Source organism: Triticum dicoccoides, chromosome 7B (genome assembly GCF_002162155.2).
Source record: "Triticum dicoccoides isolate Atlit2015 ecotype Zavitan chromosome 7B, WEW_v2.0, whole genome shotgun sequence".
NCBI lineage: Eukaryota > Viridiplantae > Streptophyta > Magnoliopsida > Poales > Poaceae > Triticum > Triticum dicoccoides.
In genome coordinates, this window is record NC_041393.1 from 633,614,036 (window position 1) to 633,622,648 (window position 8,613).

Consider the following 8,613-nt stretch of genomic DNA (forward strand, 5'->3'; position numbering starts at 1 on the left):
CGTGGGGGCGGCGGCGCTGACGTGGCGCGTTGTGATTGGTCGGGGTGAGGTGTCCGGCGGACATGTTCGGCCGGGGGCGGACGTGTCCGACGCGGAGAGGGGGGAATTTTAGGGTTTTGTCCGTGAATTTGGACGGGGAGGACATATTTGTAGGTAGAGGGAGCTAGGAGAGTCCAGATGAGGAGCGGTTTTCGGCCACGCGATTGTGATCGAACGACCGAGAGCATGGAGGGGAGTTAGATGGGTTTTGGGCCACTTTGGAAGGGGTGTTGGGCTGCAAAGAGAAAGAGGCTTTTGCGGTTACCCGGTTAACCGTTGGAGTACCAAACGACCTCCAAATGGCACGAAACTTGACAGGCGGTCTACCGGTGCTATACCAAGGCCACTTGGCAAGACTCAGTCCATTCCGAGAAAGTTTAATACCCGCACACGAAGAGAGGCAAGAAGGGGACGCTGGATGACATAGGAGTGCCGGATTGCAAAACACACAACGGGGAAAAGGCTCGGATGTATGAGACGAGCACGTATGCAAAATGAGATGCACATGATGACATGACAAAATGCAATACGCAAGCAAATGACATGGCAACGACGGCGAATAACTGGCAGACACCTGGCGCATCGAATCCGGGGCGTTACAAAGACATTATAAGATTCTCGGGAAATGAACTATGGAAGCGAGTTCCGAAACAAGAGTTCATCATTAAACCAAGGAGAGGATGAGGGGTGGCTGATAGACTCAGCGAGATAGAATCGAGATTTCCAAAAAGATGGATTTCCACAATTATGGGAACAAGGAGATAACATTTGTCATATCAAATGATATAATGATGTATGCTCGAGGAAAAACATACACAATTAAACATTGGTTGAAAGGTGCACCCGAAATATGGGCTTAGGGAGCATCATCAAGGTTAGAATGGTGGTTCAACAACCAATAGTCTAAGAACGAATGATCAAACCATCAAATTCAAAGCAATAGGGTTGCTAGAAGTACAAAATCTAAGAAACACGGTTCACTTGTTGGTATCCCGGTTAGAATCAACAAGGGGACCAAGAAGGGAAGGTTATGGTGAGAAGTATTACTTGCATCAATAATTTATAAGAGGTGGTGAAATTCTCACGACATTCTTGACATAAAAGATGGTAATACTCCAAGGTAAAGGAGAACAAATGTTGGATAGCAAGGATCTCAAGGTATACACAAAACACAAACAAGTTTGTGTTGAACAGAAGGCAATAAAGTGGTCGATGATAACACAATTCATCGAGGGCAAGGATGACATTTCTCATCAAGAATTTTATAGATATCTCGGAAGAGCTCAAAATGTTGATGATGATCACGACACAATTGTCGAGAGATTTCATGAAGGTGTAATCGATCGGTGATGACATCAAGTCAAAGGAATGATGAAGCGAAAGGTTATTGAAACCAAGGATAGGACACATACTCGAAATCAAGCCTGCTGTTCAAGGCAAGATGATATGACGAGGAAGATCGACATAAGGTTTGCTCATCGTCGAAAATTGTGCTCCGTGAAGAAGGACCAGGTAGCATAGTTAAAAATTAGCACAATAATGATATAGTCAATCAGGCTAGGAATGACGTGATGGAGTATTAAACTTCTCAACAACAAATTACTAGAAGTACTGAATGACAGTGTTGATTTGATTCACAAATCGGTGTTCTCAGTTGACGACAACCCAGAACCCGTGGAGTGACTATGACGGGGAAAGGTACTACTTCATTAGAAATTCATAATATGTAGTGCAATGGGTTGATATCCTCGAGATACCAGGGGTAATACTCGAAGGTAGATCAAAATAGAGGTTGGGCAGACGTAATGATCTACAGAAGGCAAGTACTTTTAACTTGTCCGAGAATGGGATCAAAGAAGAACAATCACGGTAGGAACGGCGATTGCAAAGGGCAAAATCATAGATACAAGATCAAATTATGCTAAGTGAATAATTATTGTACGAAAAGCTATCATGATAAGATCAACATCGTTTCCATGGGCATGAACACAAAGTCCAAGGTCAACTCCCACTTCTCCAATGTATAACATTTCAATAACTCCTCGCCTTCGGTGAAGTTGTAGTGTAGAAATTTACCTGGCATAACACCAGTAGAGTATGACCCGTAGAAGTTCCCGGGTTCATACAGATTAGGGAAGGCATTGGTTCAACCCATCGGGCATCTTAGTAACATATACCACAAGTTTCAAAAGTAAATACACAAGCTCGAAAGCAGAGCATGGTTGGCCAAGCAGAGGATACAATTTACCAAAGGCACTATGTATCAGGGGAAGAACTCACAAGGTGATTGAATATGAAGGACACTGTCGGATAACCGTCCAACAATGGATCGGGCGACCCACAACGAAGCTGATGTGAGTATCGGTACTCACTCAGAGGAAGAAAGAATGCAAAGGCATTAGATTCAAGAATCACCTGATTAGTCTGATGCTTAAATAGAAAGAAATTATGGCTTCCAAAAAGAAGGATGAGAAGTAGACGCTCTGATCAAGGATGAATTAGTTGAAAACACTTAGTTGGGAAATCAATAAAGGTTTGAATTGTCGAGAACCAACTCATATTCGGAATGACGCCTTCGCCGGAAAGATAATTTTAAAAAGGATAATCTGATGACTGCGTGCATACGCACACATTGAATCAATAGGCTCAAAATGACTAAGACAAGGGATGTTAACGAGGACTACTAGTCATATGGAATTAACCATAATGCAAGCAGGCAAGAGTTTCAAGAGTAACAGGCTACAGAGGATTTTCGAAAGATCGAAAAGTATTCCGAAGAATTATGTGAGACACATGAACAATTGAGAAGAACGAATCCTCAATAAATGTGAGGAAAAACCCGTAAGGGTTTTCATGCAAAATAAAACTACAAGACAGTAAACTCAAAGGATTCTCGGACAATGGCGAATAGTTTGAGGCATCTTGTAACAACAAGAGCGACAAGGAATGATCAAAAGAATGACAAGTGCATGCAGATATCCATAGGGATATATCGGCGACAGTGAATTGCAAAGGCGATGAGCACAAGGGTCTCGGGAAATTATCGAAGGATATCCGCAGAATCTTCTGACGAAGCAGGTGATCTTCTGGAATGAGGGCTCTCCGGGAGAAATAGTTACGGGAACCTAGAGTTAGAGTTAGCAAAACCATTTAACCCAAATAGAAGAGAGATCAGAGTTCCAGAGTATAGACGAGGAGTAAAAGATCCTAATACCACCTAATGGCGACGTGGGCCCGTAAGACACACAGCCATGTTAGTAAAAGTTTTTTTAGTGACTAGACTGGACTTCGGCCAAGGAGTGTGGAAAGGGGATTCCTACAGGCAATCGGCTTTGATACCAACTTGTGACGCCCCCGATCCAATCGTACACTAATCATACAAGCAAATGTGTACGATCAAGATCAGGGATTCACGGTAAGATATCACAACACAACTCTAAAAATAAAATAAGTCATACAAGCATCATAATACAAGCCAGGGGCCTCGAGGGCTCGAATACAAGTGCTCTATCATAGACGAGTCAGCGGAAGCAACAATATCTGAGTAGAGACATAAGTAAACAAGTTTGCCTTAAGAAGGCTAGCACAAACTGGGATACAGATCGAAAGAGGCGCAGGCCTCCTGCCTGGGAACCTCCTAACTACTCCTAGTCGTCGTCGGTGGCCTGCACGTAGTAGTAGGCTCCTCTAGTGTAGTAGTCGTCGTCGGTGGCGTCTGGCTCCAAGGCTCCAACTTCTGGTTGCGGTATCCGAGAAGAAGAGAAAAACGGGGGAAAAGAGGGAGCAAAGTGTAGGACCTTGAAGTATATCTAGAGGGGGGTGATTAGACTACTTGACCAATTAAAAACTTATCCTTTTCCCAATTTTAGTCTTTGGCAGATTTTAGCTATCTTAGCACAAGTCAAGCAATCTTCACACAATTCAAGCAAGCATGCAAAGAGTATATGAGCAGCGGAAATTAAAGCATGCAACTTGCAAGAATGTAAAGGGAAGGGTTTGGAGATTTCAAACGCAATTTGGAGACACGGTGATTTTTGAGCCGTGGTTCCGATAGGTGGTGCTATCGTACATCCATGTTGATGGAGACTTCAACCCATGAAGGGTAACGGTTGCGCGAGTCCACGGAGGGCTCGACCCACGAAGGGTCCACGAAGAAGCAACCTTGCCTATCCCACCATGGCCGTCACCCATGAAGGACTTGCCTCACTAGCGGTAGATCTTCACGAAGTAGGCGATCTCCTTGCCCTTACAAACTCCTTGGTTCAACTCCACAATCTTGTCGGAGGCTCCCAAGTGACACCTAGCCAATCTAGGAAACACCACTCTCCAAGAAGTAACAAATGGTGTGTTGATGATGAACTCATTGCTCTTGTGCTTCAAATGATAGTCTCTCCAACACTCAACTCTCTCTCTTAGGATTTGGATCTGGTGGAAAGAAGATTTGAGTGGAAAGCAACTTGGGGAAGGCTAGAGATCAAGATTCATATGGTAGGAATGGAATATCTTGGCCTCAACACATGAGTAGGTAGTTCTCTCTCAGAAATGGTAAGTTGGAAGTGTAGGTTTGTTCTGATGGCTCTCTCTACGAATGAAGAGGAGGTGGAGGGGTATATATAGCCTCCACACAAAATCTAACCGTTACACACAATTTACCAATCTCGGTGGGACCGAATCAACAAACTCGGTTGGACCGATTTAGTAAACTTAGTGACCGTTAGTGATTTCGGTGGGACAGACATGGTTAGGGTTAGGGCATAACGTAATCTCGGTGAGACCGATTACACACACTCGGTGAGTCCGATTTTGGTAATTAGCTAACCAGAGAGTTGGTCAGGTAAACTCATGGGACCGATTCGCTCTTTTCGGTGAGACCGAAATGTTACGAAAGGGAAACAGAGAGTTTACATTGCAATCTCGGTGGGACTGATCTCTCACTCCGGTTAGACCGAAACGTTATGAAGGGAAACAGAGAGATTACAATCCCATCTCGGTGAGACCGAGATCCCTATCGGTGAGACCGATTTGCCTAGGGTTTGTGGCAGTGGCTATGACATCTGAACTCGGTGGCGCCGGATAGAAAGAATCGGTGGGACCGATTTTGACTTTAGGTTTAGGTCATATATGGATATGAGAAAGTAGTTGAGGGTTTTTGGAGCATATCACTAAGCACTTGAAGCAAGAAACTCATTAAGCAACACCTCATCCCTCCTTGATAGTATTGGCTTTTCCTATAGACTCAATGTGATCTTGGATCACTAAAATATAAAATGTAGGGTCTTGAGCTTTTGAGCTTGAGCCAATCCTTTGTCCTTAATATTTTGAGGGATCCACTTTCATCATCCATGCCATGCCATTCATTGAGCTTTCCTGGAATATTTGTCTTGGAATAGTATTAGCTCAATGAGCTATATGTTGTTATGAATTACCAAAACCACCTAGGGATAGTTGCACTTTCAATCTCCCCTTTTTTGGTAATTGATGACAACATATAGATCAAAGCTTCGACAAATGATAATAAGATTGAAAAACATCGTCGATTTGAGAAGTATGTGATAAGCAAGAGCTCCCCCTAAATTTGTGTATAGTTTAAGATTTGCTTTGGACTGCAAATGCACAAGGAATTAGGCTCATGGGTTACTCTTCCATGTCACATACATCTTGGTTGAGCGCTCAAAATAATAAAGATTGAATACATGCACTCATCACCAAGCAAAGTGAATGATCATATAGAGATAAATAGGATAATATCATCTAACAAGCATAAGTGTAGCTTATGATCAAGCACATGATCATCAATGTCTCACAGATAATAGCATAGTATCTCAAGCAAGCAAAAGCAAATAAAGTTCAACCACGAAGACAAGAGAGAACAAAAGAAAACTCTCTCCCTCGAAGCCTATGATCTATACATTTTTCTCCCCCTTTGGCCACAAGTTACCAAAAAGTTCATAGAAAAAGCATAGTACTATATCGTCTCTCAGGCTTGGTCTTTAGTTGGTGGTGTAGAGATGGATCCTTGGACGAAGACTTCAGTTGATGTGGATGGAGCTGAAGGAGTTGGTGCTGGAGCTGGTTGCACTAGAGCTGTAGCTGGTACAGATGAAGTGGCTCTGGTGTCTGTCACTGGCTCTGCAGCTGATCTTTGAGCTCTAGGCACTCTGGCAAATGCATCAGTGGTTGTCCTGCCCTTCCTCTCCTGCATGTCATCCTGTAGCTGCTCCACAACTAACTGAATCTCAGTTACTTTCACATCAAGGTCATAGAATTTTTGTTCCATGATTCTTTCCAGGCTCTCCTGGTTTTGAGTTAGGGTGGCCAGCCCCTTCTCAATCCTCAGAGTTGATGCTATCAAGTAACCAAGTTGGTCCTACTTGCTCTTCAAAAAGTACTAAGATGCCTCCTCTAGTGTTGGCATCTTGGCAGCCTTCTCCTTCTTTGCTTTCTCCTTCTTCTCTTGAGCTTGCACTAAGGATGGTTCATTCTCATTCATCACAACTTGATTGTCCTCAAAGTCTGGATAGAGAACAAAGTGTTCCTTATCCAACAAATATTTTCCTGTGCCCATCTTTGAGTTGATCAGCTCCTAGATTTGTGGGGCATACCCACAACTTCTCTTTTGGTCTACTGTTGTCCTCTTGATTGTCTCAACTATGAGGCTCATGACCTTGAACCTCTGTGGCACATCAAAATGTGAAGAAAATTGATTGCATGCCCTCTGATCCTGTTGTGGTCACCTGACTTGGGTAAAAGAGTGTGCCTAAGGATCCAGTTGATTGTTGGCAGCCCTGACAGAAGAAAGTGGACAGATCCAAACTTGAAAATTTCAAGTGCCTTGTCTGGGATCTCCTTGTACATATGGGACATGGAATTGTGATCCTTCTTCTTCTTGGAGTAGACATCCAAGTCATCTTCCTTCTCCTCTGGGGCATTGATCAAATTTGCCCATTCCTCAATAGTTGATTGGTACCTCATACCTTCAGACATCCAGACAATTCTGCCATCAGGATAAAAATGAGTTGTGGAGTAGAATTGCATAACTAGCTCATCATTCCAGTTTGTGAACTTCTGTCCAACAAACTCATCAACTCCACAAGCCTTAAAGCTGTCATATACTCCCGTAATGATCCTCATTTTCCTTTATGAATTTCTAGTCTACCCACCTCATGTCACAGACTATGGGCTTCTTATCCAACAGCACAGTCTCATAGAAGTCCTGCTGTTCCTTAGTGTGGAACCTGTAATCTACAACAGTTCTTCTCCTGATTTCATATGGATCAGACAGTCTCCATTGCCTGAGCCCTGCATCTTTCCTCAGCTTCATATTCTCAGCCACTGGATGAGCATCGTTGTGGTCTAGAATCTTGGGTTTGAGCTTCCTCAGGACTTGTCCTTCCTCATCTTCCTCAGCAACTTCAGGCACTGGGGCCTTGTTCTTCTCAGCGGCTGGTATGCTCCTGGTATTCCTCTTAGGTGCAGACTTGGCCTTGGAGGCAGCTTTGGGTGCTTCTTTGGGCTTTGATGATGCAGCCCCTTACCTTATAGCATCACCCATCAGCTTTTGTGCCTTGGGTGCTGGTGCAGCAACCTCTTCTTCCCCCCCCCCCTCTTCCATCATGGAAGGTTGTCCAACAACTCTGGCCATGGTCTTTCTGACCCTTTCCTTTCTCTTCTTTCCTTCTGCGGCTGGCTCCTTGGGATCAGGTTTCTCCGGTTCTTGTGTTGATCCTCTGACCTTCAGCATAGGTGTCCTCTTGGCAGGAACCTTCCTATTAAGTCCAGGCTTTGTGGTCTTTGCTGAGCCATATTCCTTTTTGAGCACTACTTTCTTGGAAGTAGCAGAAGGAAATATGCCCTAGAGGCAATAATAAAGTTATTATTTATTTCCTTATATCATGATAAATGTTTATTATTCATGCTAGAATTGTATTAACCGGAAACATAATACATGTGTGAATACATAGACAAACATAGTGTCACTAGTATGCCTCTACTTGACTAGCTCGTTTATCAAAGATGGTTATGTTTCCTAGCCATGGACAAAAGAGTTGTCATTTGATTAACGAGATCACATCATTAGGAGAATGATGTGATTGACTTGACCCATTCCGTTAGCCTTAGCACTTGATCGTTTAGTATATTGCTACTGCTTTCTTCATGAGTTATACATGTTCCTATGACTATGAGATTATGCAACTCCCATTTACCGGAGGAACACTTTGTGTGCTACCAAACGTCACAACGTAACTGGGTGATTATAAAGGAGCTCTACAGGTGTCTCCGGAGGTACATGTTAGGTTGGCGTATTTCGAGATTAGGATTTGTCACTCCGATTGTCGGAGAGGTATCTCTGGGCCCTCTCGGTAATGCACATCACTTAAGCCTTGCAAGCATTGCAACTAATGAGTTAGTTGTGAGATGATGTATTACGGAACGAGTAAAGAGACTTGCTGGTACCGAGATTGAACTAGGTATTGAGATATCGACGATCGAATCTCGGGCAAGTAACATACCGATGACAAAGGGAACAACGTATATTGTTATGCGGTTTGACCGATAAAGATCTTCGTAGAATAT